General features: G+C 44.0%; 4 non-coding genes across 4 annotated transcripts; all 4 read left to right on the forward strand.

The window, feature by feature from the left end:
• Positions 1–17,316: 17,316 nt before the first annotated feature.
• Positions 17,317–17,400, forward strand: LOC118483181. The gene has a single exon (XR_004869793.1). It is a non-coding gene; the product is annotated as a small nucleolar RNA SNORD25 (small nucleolar RNA).
• A 30-nt stretch (positions 17,401–17,430) lies between these two features.
• On the forward strand, positions 17,431–17,565 carry LOC118483142. Its single transcript, XR_004869667.1, has one exon. It is a non-coding gene; the product is annotated as a small nucleolar RNA snoR136 (small nucleolar RNA).
• A 498-nt stretch (positions 17,566–18,063) lies between these two features.
• LOC118483183 lies at positions 18,064–18,147 on the forward strand. Its single transcript, XR_004869801.1, has one exon. It is a non-coding gene; the product is annotated as a small nucleolar RNA SNORD25 (small nucleolar RNA).
• Positions 18,148–18,165: 18 nt separating this feature from the next.
• On the forward strand, positions 18,166–18,301 carry LOC118483147. Its single transcript, XR_004869682.1, has one exon. It is a non-coding gene; the product is annotated as a small nucleolar RNA snoR136 (small nucleolar RNA).
• Positions 18,302–22,193: the final 3,892 nt, after the last annotated feature.

The following is a 22,193-nucleotide window of genomic DNA, read 5'->3' on the forward strand; positions in this document are numbered from 1 at the left end:
CCGAACTGCCGTGTAATAAATCTTTGTAGGATTTAGGACTTTTCACCATATTTTTTAAATTTTATGTTTTTTCTGAAGATTTTTAGTACTTATGGGTTTTCATATCATTTTGTGGTTTTGGTTGAATGTTTATTTGAATTTATGGAATGTATCATATCACTTTATTTGAATATTCGATAATAATTGGTATTAATATTATAGATTATATGTATTTCTTAATACTATGTAATATACTAATATATACAAATATGCAATAACAATTTATTCCATGTTAAAAAAAATTAAGTTATTTTTAGCTAAGCTAAATACACTGTTAACCATCCATAACCGACCCGCTATAACCATCAAAACCGAATAACCAAAACCACCATAACCGATCGGTTATTGAAGGGGTATGGTCCCAAATCTGGCGTCAGCATCGACCGCGAGTGACCATTACCCTTATCAAAACCCCCACTAGCTAACAACCTACTTATGTCCGTGCGGGAACGCATAGACACAGTAGTTGAATCCAATCTGTCCGGTGATGGAGGAGGACTTACCTGGAATATGAGAACGGTATAGCGATGCGGCCGGCACCGCATCTGGTGTATGAAAACGGAAGTATTCACAGCGATGCGGCCTGGCACTGCATCCAGTGAACACTTCTATCAATACAGAGAAGCTGGATAACAGCAACAGTCACCACAGCCGACGATGCGGCCTGGCACCGCATCTCGCGTATTTCTTGATCAGAAGAGTAGGATGCGGGAACATCTACAGTTACCGCAGACAGCGATGCGGCTTGCACCGCACCCTGTCTACTCATCAAGTGGGACTGATACCACAGAGCAAGTAGCACCAATGGCAGCCGCCTGTCAGGACTACGTAAGCAACAGACTGACGTGGCGTCGCCTCCCCGGCCGACATGTCTGACACACCTGCAAAGGTGCAGCATGCCGTCAGTCTATCCATCCACCTCCTCCTTCACTCCTCGGCTATAAATACCAACCCCAAACCAGGTTTGAGGTATCTGCTTCACAATTCTCTCACTACTACTACTACTATCAAACTTTGCTTCCCAAGCAGACTACTGATTTTCACGCCGGAGAGTGGTAACAAGGAGCACCCCCCACCCAGTCCTCCTTGTTACGAGTCACGGTTTGTTTCCTTGTGCAGGAGGTCAACCCACCGGTGACCAGCCAGCGATCCTCGAGAGGAAGGGATTAACCCTTCTTGACGAGACCAGTGAGTTAACCCTGCCCGGTTAACCATTTTTTCATCATTGGCGCCCACCGCTACTCTTAGCACTTTTTCAACCATCCTTCTCCCTCTCAAAAAATCACAAATACAGGTCGGGCCTACCCCGGCACTAACCACACCTGCGGGTCGTATTTTACAATACGACGGCAGGGCACCCTCACGTCCAGCCTCCAGAAGCAGGCGTGAGGACCGCAGATCCTCTTACTGTGAGGTTTGCACATTAAATGAGGACGACTCCTCATATGGGTCCCGCACCAGAGGACCAATACAAAGCCGCCTAGGCCCCCAAGGTGGTAATAGGCGGCAATCCACAGTCCACCGCAGTTCCGGCATCCAAAGCCGGCTGGGACCGCTGCCCCAGTATGAAGGTTATGGCCGTACCGACCCGGACGACCATACATATTACAGGGATTCGCATGCCACCAGCAGCAGACCGGGAGGACACAACTATATTCCTCCCACTCATCCACGCAACACATACCTCAGGGCCGCAAAGCGCCCTGAAAACCAGCCCTACAGGCCGAAAGCTGCGGCCGAAAACTCAAAATTCGCCCCGCGAATTGCCCACGCCCATGTCACCACAACAAAATTCCCATTCAACATTGGGAAATACAGCGGTTCGTCCGACCCGGACGACCACATGAACGTTTTCATGGGCGCGGGATGCAACGGCCAGTGGGATGAACCCACTTGGTGCAATTTTTTCCCCCAGACCCTCACAGGTCTGGCCAGGGCTTGGTTCGATTCTTTGCCAGTGGCATCACTGGTCTCATTCGAGGACTTGCATGCAAAGTTCCTCGCCCATTTCAGCCAGCAACGACGTCACGAACGTGATTCGTTAGACGTCATGAATATCTGGCGAAGGGACGACGAATCTCTAGAAGCATTCGTCGTCCGGTACAATAAAGAGTGCCTAGAAATAGGTGACGTGGCAGACCAAATGGCACGGAACCATTTCATCAAGGCCGTCAGGGACAAGCAGATGGTTATGACCATCTCTGGCAAGGAGGGCTTGCCTAAAAAATGGGAAGATGTCATGGCCACAGTCAAGACATACGCCCAAACGCAGCGGTCCCTTGAACCGCATATGTCAAAGGCACAGCCTCAAGCCGAAACCTCCCACCAAGGGTCCAAGCGTAACAATAAACGCAACCGGGACGTTGGAAATCACGACAGCATTTCCAAACCATACTTCCCTCGGACCAACCCGTTTGACCCAAGGAACTATAATCCCCAACGGGACAACGGGCGCCAAAGAAAGATTCTCGGGACCGCAACTGGACCGAGATCACTGTGTCGCCAAGTGAAGTCCTTCTTACGGACGCACAACTCTTGCGACCGGCCCAACCAATGAAGTCCAAGAAAAATCAGGATCTCACTCTTTATTGTGAGTATCATAAGGACTCGGGCCACACCACAAACAACCGCATCAGTCTCCGGCTGGAGATTGAGCGGGTCTTAAAAGAGGGGAAACTACAACATCTTTTGCCAGGTGGGCAGAAACCCACCAAGCGCATCACCCCTCATGGCGAAGGCACCTCCTCAGGGAAGAGTACCATGTATGTGGCCTCAACACACATGATCAACGGAGGAAAAGGTAGGCCGCGCAAGGCAGCGAGAAGACCGGACAATGACTGGAAAGACGAGCAAGTCGTCTTTCCAAAAGTCCGAGGCGGCCCGCGCGACAGACGCGCCGTCGTTATTACAGGCCAACTGGCTCATTACTGCACCAAGCGTCTATTCATCGACCCGGGCAGTACTTCCGATATCATCTATGAGCAATGCTTCAACCAGTTCGATCAGGAGGACAAAGATCGGTTGCAAGCAGTGGACTACCCGTTGGCCAGGTTTGCAGGGGAAACTGTCTTTCCCCTCGGCCAAATTACGTTTCCTGTGCGCTTTACCAGCGGAAGGCACACACGAACAGAAGAGGTAAACTTCATGGTTTTACCTCATACCTCCAGATATGACGTGCTCCTTGGGAGAGAATCCCAAGGTGATTTCAATATGATTACGTCCGTACCCCACTCTGCGGTCGGTTTCCCAACCGAAACGGGGGTCGCGATAATCTACGCACGCAGAGACGTCATGATGTCGGACGAAATACGTCCGACCAAGATAGCAAGGCCTACCCCCAACAACCAACCAGAAAAATGGGTTCTCAACGCGAGATACCCAGAACAAAAGGTTACGTTGGGCCACGCCTTGTCCCCTAACACCAAAGCGCACCTGAAGCAGCTTCTCTTCAGGAACCAAGACATTTTCGCGTGGACACCCGCAGACATGACTGGGGTCCCGCGTGAAATTGCGCAACATTGCTTAAATACCATGCCAGGTATTAAGCCGGTGATCCAAGGCCAACGCCACCTTGGATCCGCTAAAAACCAGGCGATGCATGAGCAGGTGGAAGAACTGCTCTCCACAGGCATCCTGCGGGAAGTTAAATACCAGACTTGGTTATCCAACCCAGTCATGGTAGAAAAACCATCCGGGGGCTGGCGCATGTGCGTCGATTACAAAGATCTCAACAAAGCCTGTCCCAAGGATTGTTACGCACTTCCGGAAATCGACGAAAAAGTCGACAACCTCGCACCATTCAGATGGAAGTGTTTCCTCGATTGCTATAAAGGCTACCGCCAAGTACAGATGGCAATTGAGGATGAAGACAAAACGGCATCCCGCACTCCCACCGGGAATTACTGCTATACAAAAATGCCGTTTGGGTTGCGCAATGCGGGCGCAACCTATCAAAAACTGATGAACGACACTTTCCGCGGGCAAATAAGCAAAAGTGTCGAAATCTACATGGACGACCTAGTCGTCATGAGCATGGAGGAAGATACCATGCTCACTGATATTGAACGAACATTCCAAACTCTGCGAAGCGTTAACATAAAGCTCAATCCAGGGAAATGCTCGTTTGGAATGGAAGAAGGCAAATTCATTGGATTCATCGTAACCAAAGATGGATTCAAGGTAAACCCGGAAAAGGTGCAGGCGATTGAGCGCATGCCATCGCCTTCAACGATGAAAGAAATGCAACGGCTGGCCGGCAGGCTAGCCGCACTAAATAGATTCTTAGCCAACCATGCAGCTAAGTCCTATCCCTTCATCAAGACCCTGCGGAACTGTTTAAAGAAAGAACAATTCCAGTGGACCGCAGAGGCCGAAAATGCCTTCCGGGAAATGAAGGAGTGTTTGATACAACTCCCAACTCTAACCGCACCACGCAAGGATGAACCACTCATATTATACCTATCTGCCGCAGACAACGCGGTAGGTGCGGTATTGCTAGTGGAGCAGGAGGGGGTTCAAACGCCCATCTATTACATCAGCAAGATGCTCAACGACCTAGAAACAAGATATTCAATAATGGAGAAATTGGTATTAGCTCTGGTACATGCATCAAGACGGTTGCGACGATATTTCGCAAACCATGTCATCATGGTGCTAACCAATTACAGGATCAGCCCGATCCTATCCAAACCTGACATTTCTGGGAGGTTAGCAAAATGGGCAATCGAGCTGGGCGCGCACACGCTGCACTATAAATCGCGCCCCGCGATTAAAGGCCAAGTCTTAGCTGATTTCGCCGCTGAGGTACCGGCCAATCGCATTCAAGAATGCAAAGAAGCACAAAATCCCACACCAGCACCATCTTCCTCTGAAACTTGGGCACTTTTTACTGATGGTGCCTCTAACGAGGAAGGTGCAGGCGTAGGTCTGCGACTCGTCAGCCCTAATGGCCAAGAACTTACATATGCAATCCGCCTCGATTTCAAAAGCACAAATAACGAGGCAGAATATGAGGCCCTACTGGCAGGACTACGTTTAGCAGTCAAACTCGGCGTGCAACATTTGGAAGCACACGTCGACTCTTTGTTGGTTGCAGGGCAGATACGCGGCGACTATGCCGCAAAGGGGGATATCATGATCCTCTACCTCGAGTAAGCCCTGCAACTAACATCAAAGTTCACTTCATTCAATATCCGACATATTAACAGAAGTGAAAACAAATCCACGGATGCACTCTCAAAACTTGCATCCACCAGCTTCCAACACTTGGCAAAGGAGATACGCATCGAAATTCTACAAAACCCTTCAGTACCCCTGCGCCAGGTCAATGTCATCCAATACGGCACAACATCTTGGATGACACCAATTATTGCATATTTGCAATCAGGTGTGACTCCCGAAAGCAAGTCAGAGGCACGCAAGCTACAATACAAAGCGTGCCATTATCAAATGGGAGACGGTATCTTATACCGTAAATCATACCTAGGGCCACTCCTACGATGCGTCAACCCCCAGGATGCCACATACCTCATCAGAGAGATACACGAGGGTATGTGCGGCATACACGCAGGACCACGCATGGTAGTGGCCAAAATCATGAATGCTGGGTATTACTGGCCTGGCATGCACCTGGACGCCGTCAAAGAGTTGCGCAAATGTATTAACTGTCAACGACATGCTCCAAAAACTTTGCGCCCCAAGAATAACTTGGTCCCGGTCACCACCGCATGGCCCTTTCAGAAATGGGCAATCGACGTGGTCGGACGCTTCCCAGACGCACCAGGTGCGGTCAAATTTATCATAGCAGCGGTTGATTACTTCACAAAATGGGTAGAGGCGAAACCACTCGCCTCAACCACTGCTATGATAACAAGGAAATTCATTTGGGAACACATCATCTGCCGTTTCGGTTTACCAATGTGCATCGTTACCGATAACGGCACCAACTTTGCTGTCGATGAATTTCAAAAATGGCTAGAAGAACTACACATTGAACACATATTCTCATCTGTGGCACATCCGCAAGGGAATGGCCAGGTTGAGTGTATCAACAAAAGTCTAGTCGAAGGCATCAAAGCAAGGTTGGGAACAGCCAGACGTGGCTGGGTCGATGAACTCCCAAGTATCTTATGGGCTCACCGCACAAGCCCAAAAACAAGCAACGGGGAGACACCCTTCAGCCTGGTCTATGGCTTAGAAGCAGTGATCCCCGCGGAAGTAGGCATCCCTTCTCCCAGAATGTTGGCTATTGAAAAAATAGACAACAGTATGGAACGCAGGATTGACTTGGACCTCTTGGAAGAAAGGCGTGAAAACGCGGCCATCAACGAGGCCAAATACAAATCCAAACTTGAAAAGTACTACAACTCACGCGTCCGCGTTTGTACTTTCAACCCATGAAACTACGTATTCCGCGACAACGAGGCATCTAATGCTGAACGCCCAGGGAAACTTGCCCCAAAGTGGGAAGGACCCTACCTCATCAATGAGGTCTTGGGAAAAGGGGCGTATAAATTACAAACGTTAGAAGTCGAACCTATCGCACGTACATGGAATGCACAACAGCTTAGACGCTGTTACATGTAAGCCATGTTTTTACCTTTTCATGTAACCTATCGGGCCGCAGGCCATTTGCAAATAAATAAACGAGCAATTCAATGCAATATTGTTTGTTACTACTATTACAAATGCGTGTTCCACTTTGCGGTATCCGCAAAAACAGATTGGCAAAATCTTCATTCGCGATACCCACACAAAGTGCTAACCACACACAAATATTGTAATAGGCCTGCAAAAGGCAAAATATTAAGTGTCTATCTAGCTGGATAGACAAGTTTTTACAAAACTTACACAATTCCTAAACCCTAATAAGGTAAACAATGGAATTGACGCATACTCATACGACAACGGTATGAAGTATACTCAACCCCATTCACAATGGGTAGAGCTCCGGACAAGTTTTTACAAAACTTACACAATTCCTAACCCTAATAAGGAAAATAATGGAATTGACGCATACTCCTACGACAACGGTATGGGGTATACTCAACCCCATTCACAATGGGTAGAGTCCCGCATACACACGTTCAATCATGCAAGAAGTAAAAACACTTGTACAAATTGAACAACAAACTTTATATTCAAAAAATTCAGGCACCCACGCGGTACATAAATGGATTTACATAAAGTTTCCTACATATACAAGAGGAAAACAAAAAAGGGGCACACAGGCCAACCTAAATCCTATTTTGAACCACTGGTACCCGCGCCATCTTGGCCGCCACCAGCAGGATTCTCCTCTTCTGCGACGGCATATAGCATCCGCAACCGGTCTACATAATCCGCGGGCCTCTAAACATTCGTCCAACTTCTCCACGCAAGAGAGAGACGTATCGTAAAAGGAGGCAACGGCCGCGTTAAGGAGCGCTTCGGTGTCCACATCACGAAACTCGGACCGTTCTTCATTATAACCGCCTTTGGACATGACGTTTATGTGATCGATACAGCGGCTATAACCAGTTTTAAAACCGACATCGCGGGCACGTTGTTTGACCAAGTCTAAACCAGTTGCGGTTTGAGGTGCATCCATGATAGCCTGAACAATCTGCAATAAAAGAATGATAAGACTCACATGCTAATCCAAGTAAACACAAAGGCATGGAGCACTTACATGTGCAATACCGTGACTCCGCATCCACTCACGGTCAGCCTCAAGCTGGTTAAACGAAGAGGTCAAGGCATCTCTGGCCTCGACAGCCGCATTTGCCCGCTCTTCCGCTACAGTCACGCGGGCAGTGATATCTGCGAGCTTACCCTCGCGAGTCTGAATCTCGGCCTTTCAACAGCAAGAAGCAGTTTGCACCAAATTAGTATTCTCGAAAGGCAAAAGGAAGAATAAAACCGAAAAAGCAAACCATACCTGAAGGCTGCCAACAACCTGACTCAAACGAGTGCGCTCAGCGTTCGCTTCTTCAAGAGCCTTAGAAGCACGGCTCTCCCTCTCTTCGGCCTCCCCAAGGGCCTTTGCAGCACGAGCCCCCGCTTCTTTGGCCTCTTCAAGTGCCTTCACAGCCCGGGCTTCCACCTGTTGGGCTTTAACGGCAATCGCCTCAGCCGCAGCCTTCTCCTTGCCCAAAGCAGCGTTCGCTGCCTTGGCATTCGTCAACTCCTGACGAGCACGAAACAGATTGTCATTCTGCTTAGCCCAAGATTCTTTCCACTTCTTGCGCTCATTGGAAAACTTTTCGTTCCAACTCTTGCGTTCATCAGAAAGTAACTTTGCAATAGTACGAACCTGTTTTAGCTCAGCAGTTGCAGCCCACTCTGCGGTCTGTTTCTGCTTCTCAAAAGCAGCTCTATCCCTCTCAAGCTGCTCCGCACCCGCATGAGCAGCCTTCACCAACTCTTCCGCTTCGGCCCGCAAGCGAGCAGCTTCCTCCTCCCTGCGGCCTAGCACCTTGTAATCTACCAGAATGGCGTTCGCCACTATGGAACTTCCTACTAACATGGTAGAAAGTTGGTTGGTGCGCAGCTCACGGGGTGCGGAACGGGCACGTTCAACTTCAAATGGGGTGCCCAGACCACCCAGAATTTCCTTACATGCAGAAGGATCATTAGAAATATCATCCCCCTGCAAAACAGTCCAGGGGGTCGATGATAACACGTACTCCGATCCGGGGTGTACGTACGGTAGTAATGTTCCAACTCAGACTCTCTAGGCTGAATTGGAGGTCCTTCATAACCCGCACCTCCGGACGCGGAACCAGACACCTCCAACATCAGAAAACCTCAAGTCCAATCCTTCATCATTTGGACTGATTAGGTTGTTGGAGGAATCCACAGTATCAAAAATCTGGGACGCAGTCTTCTCCACCATTTTCTCCACCTGCACGGTGGGATCAGGAACCACCTTAACAGAAGGTGCCGCAGGCTCCTTTGGTATCCCCGCATCCGCAGCTGTGGTATGCGAGGGAGACAAAGGAGCATCAAAGAAAGAATATCCTGCATCTTGGGGTTCTGCAATACCAACAAGGCAATAACTATTAATAAAACAAGTTGTGCTCGCAAAACACTTGCAACAGTTAAACACTTACCAGCAGGGACCGAGGGTTTCTTTTGAGTCGGACCAGTCCTTTTAGACTGCAGCTTCCGACGCTTCAATTCACCACCACCAGCAGCTGTCTGCTCCGGTTCCCTCTTTTTACCGGCAACAGTAGAACCCGCAGTGGTTCCACCCACAGCCGCACCACTACCTGGAACACCCAAACCCTCAAGGGTGTCAGATACTACCACGTAATCGGTATATCTGCGGTAACAAGAATGATAGGTACCTGCGGCCTGTAGCACCAAGGGAGGGGCAGCAGAACCCTCAGTTTTCTCCTTACCGCGGCCCCGCGCGGTTTTCTTCACCTGCGTCTTCTCCACGTGTTTCTTGGGGATACGCTTTTCAAACTTCCCCAGATCCCTAAGAATACCTGCAGGGAAACAATCAAACAAATAGCTTAGAAAGGTGAACTTTGAAAACAAGAGCAACTTCGATAATACCTTCGCCTTCTGGCACAGGTGCATTCAGCACAGCACGTGTGGGTACGCGAAAGTTGCCAACAATCTCCAGATTAAAACCTTCCCGTACATCAACCGCAATCAGCTCCACTTTGCCCTCGAAATCGGGCTCAAACATCCTCCACAGACTAACCGCATCCACTGATACAACGCATGCACATTATTAAAAGGATAACGAAACAAGGAAAATAATCAAGAGTAACAAGCTTACCACCACTCTTTTCCCGCAGAACGGGCCTTGCCTTCCTATCCGGCCTGCTGAGTATCATCCGCAACACCCACAACTGGTTGTTGTCTAACTTCTTGAGTTCAATAGGCCGCAACCTAGAGAACCAATCCATAGTCTTTGCGGTGGCAACAGGAATAACCTCATCCGTAACACCCACATTTACGTCCCGAAAAGTCATATGGGCGTAGACCGCACAGGCTTTTACGTAAAAGAATTTCCTCTTCCAACCGGTCACACCCTTGGGGGTGTCATCAACTTCAAACTCCCATGTCGTTGAGTAAAAGAAAAAAATCCGGTGTTCACCGTCAACTGGTAAAACCGCCGGAAATTCTCAACGGTGACGCCCAACCTATGGGCACGAAAGGTGTACTCAAAGTTCCTAATCCGGAACATCCCAAATGGACTTAATTGGGAGATATGGAGATGATAGTACTCTAGCACCTCAGCAACAAACACTGTCACTGGCAATCGAAGGTTGCCATCGGTGAAAAAAATCAGCCCACAGGGTGATATAGCCGACCGGAGCATCGGCACCAGTATCACCCTCTTGTGGGTAAGTGGCTTTCCAGTCGTCGGCCATCTGAATAGTGGTCATCAGGTTTTTAAAACCACCTTTCGACCACTTCAAAACCGGTAAACCACCACCGACGGCACCACCATCATCATCTTCATCTTCATCAGCCGCCACAACCGGCTGTTCAGGGTTCTCACCCTCCACATTGTGTACATTCGACGGTTCAGCCATCACAAATATGAATGTAGAGAAGAACGTGAGTAGAAAAACTCAAACTACCTCACCGGAATTTCAGAAAATCTTATCAGAGAAGACAAGAGGAAACTGTTTCTCTCACCGAAAATTTTTGAAATTTTGAACAAGTGAGGGGAAACCACGAACGGTTTCCCCTTATATACTCATCGCAATAAATGCAGCATGGAAACTGAATCATCACGTCCAAAAAGAGCGAATTATGCGGCACCACGTGTCAAGCGCCGTTTCCGCTGACGGTTATCACGCGCACGTGGCCGCCCACGCGCCTGACAAAGGAGACGTTTACACTCCTGCTACAGTGCATTTAATGGCCTCGGGCAGTGCAACTGTCCTTTCATTTCAGCACATGCCAGAAAATCTCACCAACTTCCACCAACTCACACGTGCGCTCAGCCACGTGTACAACAAAAAGCGACAACATTATCCAAACACAAGCGGCATGCGGTTTCTCTGGTATACCGCACCATAACCTATACCGCATGTCGTTTTTTTTACATCCCCATAAAATAGCCAAAAAAATTATATCTTTCCATGGTTAAGGGGGTATAAACATGTCCGCACATACCCACGAGCACACGTGGAATATGCGGAGATGACACACACGAGCCCGTACAGGTGTGTCAGATACTCAGAACCAGCGTTGTTCTTTGGACTGAACCGCATCTCAGAAACAGGTAAACCGCATTGCCTTCATTCTCTTCAAGCTTCAAATCCCTCTTGTCCGGTTCACAACCACAGAGGGTGCATAAACAACTTCTTCAACGAAAAGAAGGAAGGGAATGTACGCGCACGCACATCAGCAACCCTGACTCCTGATCCTTCAAGAGCCACATCCGAGCAACACACCCGTTTCAAGCGAATATGGGGTGACAAAACCGCAGACACTCATGAGTCACTGCGGACACAACCATAGCTTCCGCAAACGGTTGCTACGGAAGAGCCACAACTAAGTTTACATCGATGAACGAAACTACTTCAAGGAAACCTCCTCGGTATTGGAGCGTGAAGGAAAGTGGCTAAGGAAAAGGTGCGGACGAGATCCCCAATGCTCATACGAGATCTCGTCGAACAACAAGCGATCGAACAGCGGTAACAAGTCTGCTTACGACTTTGTTACCCTACTTGTAAGACGGATAGAATAAACAATGGTGGGCATTACCATGCCTATGACCATGTTTATTTGACCATTATCCAGAATCACATTGTTCGACCAAACATGGCCAACAATGACGCAAGTACCCAACATTGTTCCCACAACCGTGGCCAACAATGTCAAGCAACGAGGTAACCGCAAAGGACGTGCGGTTACTAGAGAGCCAATTGGAAGAACATGAACACCCCACAAAAGGGATCATCATTTGATGTCCAATCATGACATCAGAAAACTCTCTTCTTCATTCACCACCTCAAAGGTTGGTTCGAAGTTTTTGCACACCTTCAACCACCATCTCAGAGATTGGTTCGAAGTTTGTGCATACGCCCAGCAAGGTCTCAAGGTTGGTTCGACACACCAACAGGTGGCACCCAACCCGAGGCTGAGAATTTCGCATCAGACGAAACATTCTCACCGGTACGGAAGAGGCATCAAATGACCCTTCTAGACCTCCAGCATGATTTACAAAGAGCAAAGACCATCTACATGGCCCAGGATCTTCTCCAGACTCCAAACTACCTTCTAAACACCATAGTCCAGTACTCCTCCCACATGCAACTTGCATATGGCAGCAACACTAGACTGGGGGGACTTGAAGGGGTATGGTCCCAGATCTCGCGTCAGCATCGACCGCGAGTGACCATTACCCTTATCAAAACCCCCACTAGCTAACAACCTACTTATGTCCGTGCGGGAACGCATCGACACAGTAGTTGAATCTAATCTGTCCAGTGATGGAGGAGGACTTACCTGGAATATGAGAACGGTATAGCGATGCGGCCGGCACCGCATCTGGTGTATGAAAATGGAAGTATCCACAGCGATGCGGCCTGGCACCGCATCCAGTGAACACTTCTATCAATACAGAGAAGCTGGATAACAGCAACAGTCACCACAGCCGACGATGCGGCCTGGCACCGCATCTCGCGTATTTTTTGATCAGAAGAGTAGGACGCGGGAACATCTACAGTTACCGCAGACAGCGATGCGGCTTGCACCGCACCCTGTCTACTCATCAAGTGGGACTGACACCACAGAGCAAGTAGCACCAATGGCAGCCGCCTGTCAGGACTACGTAAGCAACAGACTGACGTGGCGTCGCCTCCCCGGCTGACATGTCTAACACACCTGCAAAGGTGTAGCATGCCGTCAGTCTATCCATCCACCTCCTCCTTCACTCCTCGGCTATAAATACCAACCCCGAACCAGGTTTGAGGTATCTGCTTCACAACTCTCTCACTACTACTACTATCAAACTTTGCTTCCCAAGCAGACTACTGATTTTCATGCCGGAGAGTGGTAACAAGGAGCACCCCCCACCCAGTCCTCCTTGTTACGAGTCACGGTTTGTTTCCTTGTGCAGGAGGTCAACCAACCGGTGACCAGCCAGCGATCCTCGAGAGGAAGGGATTAACCCTTCTTGACGAGAACAGTGAGTTAACCCTGCCCGGTTAACCATTGTTTCATCAGTTATGGTTATCTAATAACCGACATCGCGGTTATGGTTATTGTCACACCCCATCCGATGACGGAAACATCGGGGCATGGCATTGAGCGAGACAGATTGTCAAGAGAAATTCCATAACAACTAAATTACCAGATAGTTAATATTATGTCCCATACCATAACCCATCAAGTAACCAATTATTACAAACATAGATATCTCAAAACAAAACATGCTCCGACAACTCAGATTTAAATAAATAAATTGTCTTTGTTTATAGACTCTCATCCCTACTTGATTCCACAAAAGCAGGTAAAGCACAGCATCCTAAGCACCTGTCACATACGTTAAAATAAAGGTCAATACACATAGTGTAAAGGTAAGCATACAAGTTTGATACTATAATAGAGTTCGAATAGTTTACGCGTAACCAGCATGTAACATGTACAAAGTGAAGGCAAGTAGGTTATCGACAGAGAAATATGCACAGACGTGACTGCGAGTTGTAGAATGCGCAACACATATCCCCACTGGGACACGTGAAGTAAAGCCCTTAACAACCCTTGTCCACGACAGGTGCTGAGTCCAAACTATACTACTATCTTTGCTAAGGTGTCAAGCAACAATCACTGTGTTAACATAACATACAAGCATTCAACGAATAACACGTAGCATGCAATAACGGTCAGCGTATAAATAGTGTTTGCATTGTGTGTCGATTGTGATTTAGGATAAGTAACGTATGTAACACCCAAAAGTGCGTAAAGTAAAAAGGGTTCGAGTATACTCACAAATAGCGTTTAACAAAACCAACTGGGGTGTCCCAGTTGGCCAGTCCCACCTCTACTCTTCACAGAGACTCGGGTTCGAGTCCAGGCAGGGGGTATTCTGCCACCTTCTTCCCAGAGGGAAACGGACTCAGCTCGGGATGGGGTATTCACCGCCAGGAAGCATTGGGACGTTGCTAGCTTGTGGAGTGGGATCACTCCAGCGGCCGGGAGGTCCGTGCAATAACCCCCCCCCCCCCAAATAGCGTTTAACAAGTAAACACTCTCTTGGATTAAAGGGAGCACTGAGAAATTAGCCTGAACAGTTAACGATAGCATAAGCGGTGATTGACGCGTAAAAGGTGAAAAGTGACTAAGTGTCGGATGGCAATCCGATCGAATGGCAATCCGATCGGATGTCTAGTCGATCGGATGTTAATCTGTTCGGATCGCAATCCGATCGGATGGCCATTCGATTGGATTGACATTCATTTGGTAAGGATGTGTTTGTGTATGATGGCTTTGAAGTTTTCGTTGTAGCATTTTGAAAACAGAGAAGTATCTCTACCCTTCAGGTCGAGGAAAAAGTTTAAGTGTGGAACCAAGTGCAATCCAACCGGATTGCGGGTCGATCGGATGGCAATCCGCCATCCGATCGGACGGCGATCCGTCCCGCGATCTGATCTTCTTGCAACTTGAAAAGTTGTTAAATTTTGAAGGTTTTGCGGTTTGATCGAGACAGTATGACAACGTGCTAGACAACAGAAACCCCATCAAGACCCAAGTTATCCGATCGAACAGGAATCAGCCAAATCCGACCAGTTTACTGGTTCGTGACGGTTGTTCATGTTTAACCCGAAGTTGGTTGTCTCTTTGATAGAAACCAGATCTTGAACAAACACATCACCAAGAAAGAAGAAAGAGTATAATGTCTGTACAAGCTTCGATTCTATCGATTTTGAGTGCATTGTGTGTAAAAGAGTTGAAAGAAAGTTAGAAAACTATCATTCAGTCCTTTTAACCATGAATATGTATAGATCTATGCGAAAACATTGTTTAATCATGTGGAAATCCCTCAGATCTGAGTTATTCTTGGTGGTCTGAGGCCAAATCTTGAGGCTCATAAGAACCCCATGATGACATCATCCTAGAACACCTCAAATCCACTGATTTCACGGTTAAAGTTAAGATTCAAAAGAGAAAATGATGAAAAAGTGTATGTAGATCATAGAAGTACAAGATTTAGGTTGAAAACTTATAAGAATTGCGAGAAATCGAGAGAAAGAAGGCCTTGAGCGAGCTGGTCGAGTGAGAGAGTTGTCACATCACAAATGATGTGACAGGAGGGTATTTAAAGGGTTTCCAAAAGAGGAAAGTGCACAAGGGTCGGATTGGCCACCGATCGGATGGCGCCTCGATCGGGTGGCAATCCGATCGGTTGGCCATTCGATCCAAGTGTCCGGCGTGTTGAGTTTTATTGTTTCGATTCGCGTGTTGAGCGTTGCGATGCGATAAAATTACCCATTAGTTACACAAATATCCTAACTACTATATCTAACATACAATCACTATAAATAACTTGCATTTAGCGTTTGCGATTTAGATTGCGTTGCGATAGAATTGCGTTTGCGTTTCGATTAATCACCACAAAACATAAAGTAAACATGCACAAGTAACACATAAGTACACACACACGTAAAACAATATTCAGAATCTATCAATCAAGGCGCGAATGCGATTGTGATGCGATAAGCGATAAAGTGATAAAGCGATGAAACATGCGATAAACATTGATTAAATCTCGATTATTAATAGATACTCCACATAATACAACTAAAGCAAGTAAAATAAAATAAAAGATTCGATTACAAGTCAAAGAAGTCATAACAGTAGTTGAGCAAGGAGTGACATATCGCAATTAGCAATTTTTTCTTCCTTTGACTTCAATCTTGACTGTGACTTTGACTTTCAAAACACGGGGTGTTGCAGTTATGGTTTTTGGTCAAAACCGACCCATGCATACCCTTACCACCAAGTAAAGGCAACCTTGGACGGAAGATGAAGAGTGTGACTTGGTGAAGGTGTTTTCCGAGGACAAACATGTCAGAAATCAACAAAAAAGAACCCTTTTTGGAGACGATTATCACACATGTTGGAAGACTACACGGTTCTACTACTCAGGACATCGATTAAATGACAGACAAATGGACGAATATAAATAGAAAAATGAGTCGATTCAATGCGTGCTACTTAGAACAGGTATATTAGTTTGTTACTTATTTATTTTATAGAATATAAAATATACATCTTTACTTATTATTAATTGTATATTTTTTTAATATATATTAATTGTATATTTTTTAATATATATTAGCATTATAATCAACCCCTAAATTTGTTATACAATAATTTTCTATACAATATATTATCTGTATATTAAAATAAAAAATATTAAAAGTAAAATAATTTAGAGTTAATTTTCTTAATAAATCTGATTTATATAAAGAAATTGAAAATTAATTTCAAATTGTATGTATATTTTTTTTATTATATATGTGACAAAATTAGTTAAATAAAAGAAATTAAAAATAGTTTGAGTAAATTGCCAAAATTGTCCATGTGGTTTATATTTGCCAGTTTCATACTTTCATCCAAATATCATTCAACTTAACAGAAAATATAAACTAAGTTAGTGGTTTGGATGAAAAATGACAAAAATTTATAAATGTGGGGGGCAAAATGGTATAAAAGTGTCATTTTAGACGAAAATAACAAATGTGCCCAAACCTCAGGGACAATTTTGGCAATTAACTCAATAATTTAATCTAAACTCACTTTCTAACTAAGCCAAGCCCGCTCAAGTTAGTTTCAAACCAAACCGTATCAAACTAGTTTTTCTCGAGCCTAATATGAGCAATTTTTAAAGGCCCATATAAAAGGCCCAAAGACCAACCGCTCCCTGACCTAATTATCCCATCTCAAATTGGTTTTAAATCTCAGCCATCTATTTATGAAATCGTATGTCAACCATTAGATGTAACTGTTTCACACCCTATATAACAACTCATGTCTTCCTCCAAATCCTCAAATTAGGGTTTACATTCCAGTTGAAGCCTGTTTGTATGTTATAAATTGATTTTTCCATTTCAGTGTTTATATGTGTTCAAGGCTTCGCTTATCTGGTCGGCATGAATTCAATTAGTTTCTGTCTGACTCGTTCCCTAGAAGCAAGATGAAGCGTGCTGTCTTAACCTTTTTATAATCTTCAATCGATTTAATTGAAGAATACATTTGAGGCAGCTACATACATATTTTATTATTACATACTGTTGTTTATAATATAGTTTAATGTTAATTGACTGTGATGAGCCCAATACAGACCTGTAATGATTTGCGAAAATGATCGCATATTATGAACATCTAAGGGACTGAGTTAATTTATGTTTTAATATTTTTTTAACGTTTTTCGTGGCTTCTTTAAATTTGAATGTCGATTTGGTAAAATTGTTCCAAGTTTGTATGAATTGAAGCCTAGAAAAAATGTTCCCCTCGCTATCCGGTGCAACTTTTGATGTTGTATTTGGACGTTGGGAAACTACACTTGCAAGTATATTGTTGAGTTTTATACATTTTGATTTTGTTGTGTACTAATTTTTGTTTGGTAATTTTTTTGATTTCAGCTTCACAAACTGTTTGTTTATTTGTTTGTATTAGAGTTGGTTGGGTTCGGTTTTATAATTAACCTTATCTGCCTATTTCCGTTGTTAATTTTGGTTTAGGAACCAAGCAAGGTTTGAAATAAATAGGGTTGTGCATGTTAAGCCAGTTTTCACTGCCTTCAGCTGCCGTTGAAGGTGAACATCCGCCTGCAGTGAATTTGTTCTGTTACAGTATTCATATGTTTTCATGGCTTCGCTTATCTGGTCGGCATGAATTCATTTAGTTTCTGTCTGACTCGTTCCCTAGAAGCAACAAGAAGCGTGCTGTTTTAACATTTTTATAATCTCCAGTCGATTTTCATTGAAGAACACATTGAGGCAGCTACATACATAGTTTATTATTATTACATTCAGTTGTTTATAATATTTGGGTAGAATGTTAATTGACTGTGATGAGCCCAATACAGACCTGTAATGATTTGCGAAAATGATCGCATTTTATGAACATCTAAGGGACTGAGTCATATTCTATATTTTATAATTTGTGGCTTCCTAAAAATTTGAATGACGATTTGGTAAAACTGTTCCAAGGTTGTATGGATTGAAGCCTAGAAAAAATGTTCCCCTCGCTATCCGGTGCTGCTTTTGATGTTGTGTTTGGACGTTGGGAAACTACATTTGCTAGTTGATTCTTGAGTTTTATGCATTTTGATTTTGTTGTGATTTAGTTTTTTGTTTTGTAAATTAATTTGTTTTTTGAAACTCTTAAACTAGAGGGTATGGAGAGTCCCATCCTCAAGAGAGGATGGGCCGCCATGTCAGCGCCACGTAGGCTCGGCTTGGAAGGGATGGACCTAGGGGGTGGGGGATGAATCCCTTTATTTATATATATGTATGTATGTATAGATGTGTGTGTGTTAGGAGAGAGGCACGGCTTCCCCGGCTGTGGGGTGCCGGTTGTGCCGGGCCGGACCTGAGGGGGGCGGTGTGGGGGACCGGTGCCGGTCCTAGCCGGGCCTCAGCCGGCCCCCATACCCACCAGTCTTAAATTCTTGATTAATATCATTGGCAAAAACAACAATTTATGTTTGTTTTGTTTGTACCATTCCATTAAACACAAGTTTCAGTATGCCAAAAAAATGAGATGGTAACGGCAAAGCTTGGATTTGTTAAAGTTTAGAATGGGTAACGCCAAAGCTTGCCATACACTACTACCTTTGTCCATATTTGATCATGTAACCTCTCATTTAAGAGATATTTGCCTGTACCAAGTCGACTATCCACAAAAGCTCTATAAACTTACCCACAAAAGTTAATTCCAGTTAACTCCTTATAAGCCTTTCCTCGCCGAACTTTGGTGATCGTCTAAAGGCAAATCACAATCTATGAATAACTGTTGTTTTGAACATCTGGTAATTTGGGGGTTGTAAAAATCTGTTGGATGACCCTGTCACAGCATTTTGTATGATACACATAAATATGTTACATTTATGGTTGTAAAGATGCTGCGACAGGGTTATCCAACGGTTTTTTTTATTATGTCAAAGGCCCTTGTGGGTAAATGAGATGTGTCTAAAGAGTGGATGATCGGGTCCATTTCTTTTGTTTGGGCCTGGGCTTTCTGCTGATTCATCTAATCAGTTATGGGCTAAAGAAAGATTAGCACAATTATAACTATTTACAAGGCCATCTGCTAGTGGTTTATTCAAAATAGAGTTCGATAATTGGGCTTTACAAGCTGGGTTGGGGGCCCTTTCGTATGTCAATGTCTGTCGCTTGGTATTCTAGAGGGCTGACGGGGATAATTGGGCACGCCTTCAACAATGGGATATCTTGGGCCATTTCAGAAATGTTGAAACCAGGCTATCATTATTTTAATGAAGCAAATTGGATGATGTATGGGCTAGTAATTTTGGGTTGGGGGGTATGAAGGATGTAACCATTCTTTGGTCATCAGGATTTCGGATTGCCAAAGACTCAGGTTCACAAAGTTTGTCCAGAAGAAAGTATTTTGGGTATGATATTGTGGGCTGGGTCACGTTAGCCATCTTTGCAAATGGGGCTATCAGGATTTGTTGAAGAGTGAACCGTCTTGCTTATATTGTTGTTTTTGGATGTTTTGTAAATGGTTAAGATAGTACGTTAGTTACTACGTTGTTAGTCTTAATTCGAGTAGAACTAGATACTTCTGTACCCTAGCAAAAGGTTGTATGGTTTATGTAAATGGTGTCGTTTCTTTGGTCCCCAAAGTATACTTGAGGATGATATGGGGGTATGTCCCCTTGATTGTGTAATTTTTTCGTTGTGTTTATATAGTTTGCTGAATGCGTTTTTTATCACAAGTACCAATCTGTTGACATATTGATTTAGTATCAAAAGGATGCGTTAAGCTCTAGTTTTTCAAATGAACTATGTATAGATGGTATCTTGAGGCCAATAGTTCTGTTATTTCCTCAAAATGATATTTCTAGTCAATTTTAGTCAAGATCTACATTGTTTGGCCTAACCGTGACACTGGGCGCTGTGGCCAAGGTCGACTACTCGACCGCCGCTAGCCCCTTAGCTCTCCCAGATGCGTGAAAACCCGACCTTCACCCGCCCAAAGGCACGACAGTGGAATAATTGGTAAAACTTCGCCTCCCATCCAAGACGAACCGGCGCCACTCATATTCCCCTTCACCTGGATGCTGCAGAAAATAATGAGTAAGATCTACACTTTTACAAAAGTCATAATTTTTACGATTTAACTTCGAATTACCATCCAAATAAACTTCAGACTATGTATTCAAGAGTCGCATCCTGTCTCGTTAATTCTAAGACTGTTTCACTATGGTTGGAACTCAAACAACCGATTAATAAAACAAACCAAAACGAATTGACTCAGTCACTTTGAGTTAAAAACCGATACCAACTATTTTGTTTAGGTTTTCATTTTAATAAACCAAACGTAACAAATGAATATCCAAGTATATTTATTTGAGTGGAATGTAATATTCGGGTTAACCAAATACAAATAGTATCTGCCTTTTCGTTCGGTTTAACAATTCAAATACACACATGTTGAGCAGTTGAGTGTGATGTAACATTCGACCTGTTCTTCCTTGAAGTTTAACCGACTTTGACTCTTGACACAGTTGTTTTTCCATTAACTATGATGTAGTCAACATAAATTTTTAAAGACTTTGGTTCATGTTCTTGTCGCATGTTCTCAACATGTTCTTCGCACCAGTGACCATAACATAAACAGTGTTATTATTATAAGACTTAGATTGACACCAATTTGACTCCCAAGTCCTAACCCTATAAACACGCAAAATTTAAACCATTTTGCCAAGTCATATGCTCAATTATATATAAATAATAATATTTTTTATTTTGAATAACACACTTTCGTTGTAGTTTCCTTCAAGATTCATACCCCTTTAAAATATGCCATCTGTCCCTAAGCTTTTTTCCAACTAAGAAACTATATAATATAAAAACAAAACATAAGTAAAAGACAAAACATGTACAACCAATGGTGCATCATGTACAAGTAGGTGAGAGAGATAATTGATTTTTATATATATTGGTTTAGTTGAGAAAGCAACGAGTCAAACACACCCAATATTAATGTTATTCATCCTTACACATATAACGTGTTTGACCTTTTATGTTTTGGCATTTTTGCCCTTCACCAAAACTAACTAGTAATTACGTCAATTTGCCTAATATTAAAGTAACAGGTAATTTCACATGTTAAACACACCCTCCCACGTAATTTATTATTATTGCTGCTACTGCTGCTGTGGTGTTTACATTAGCAATATTATATTTTTTTTCTTGACATAAATTGATTTTTGTCATTTAGAGGTACATATAAATTAGGATGTATTTAAAAAGTAAATCATAACTCTAGACCTAGTTTAACAGTTTGGTATTCTATGCAAATTCAATCCCATCTTTCCAGGTGCGTTATCAATACTATATTATTGTGCATGAGAGAGGGAGAGGTATTTCAAAAATACCTAAAAAATAAAAAAAATTTTCCTCTTTATTTATAGAAACACCCCTAAAATAAAATGAGAGCAACTTGAATGTTTCTAATCATAACTTTTGGATGATAAAGTGAAAATTATAAACTTGATCTAGCAAGGTTCAATCCAAAACACACATATTAGCCCATTATCAACTATGACAAATTGTCCTCAACAAAAATAGTGTTAGAATAATATATAAATAAATTTAACGTGTTATATACAAATAATGTCCCGCTTATGGTATGCGCATATAATTTATATATGGGCCATCGGGTGATAAAAGTGAAAGGGAACTAATTTTAACGTTATTTTACTAATTTCGTGAAAATAATGTTAAAAGCAACGGACAGTTAATCATGCTTCATATTCATATGTGGTGGCGTTGATTGCCGAAAAATAAGGGGGTACATGGACTATGTGGCCTTTGTCCCAATTGCCAAGTGTAAAGTGTCGTATGTCCAAGACTTGATACAAAACTACTATCGAGCTGGGGTGTCACTGGAAGCAGTCTTTCTATTCATACGGTGTATAGGTAGGGTTGTCTACATTTTAC

The sequence above is a fragment of the Helianthus annuus genome, chromosome 1 (genome assembly GCF_002127325.2).
Source record: "Helianthus annuus cultivar XRQ/B chromosome 1, HanXRQr2.0-SUNRISE, whole genome shotgun sequence".
Classification (NCBI taxonomy): domain Eukaryota; kingdom Viridiplantae; phylum Streptophyta; class Magnoliopsida; order Asterales; family Asteraceae; genus Helianthus; species Helianthus annuus.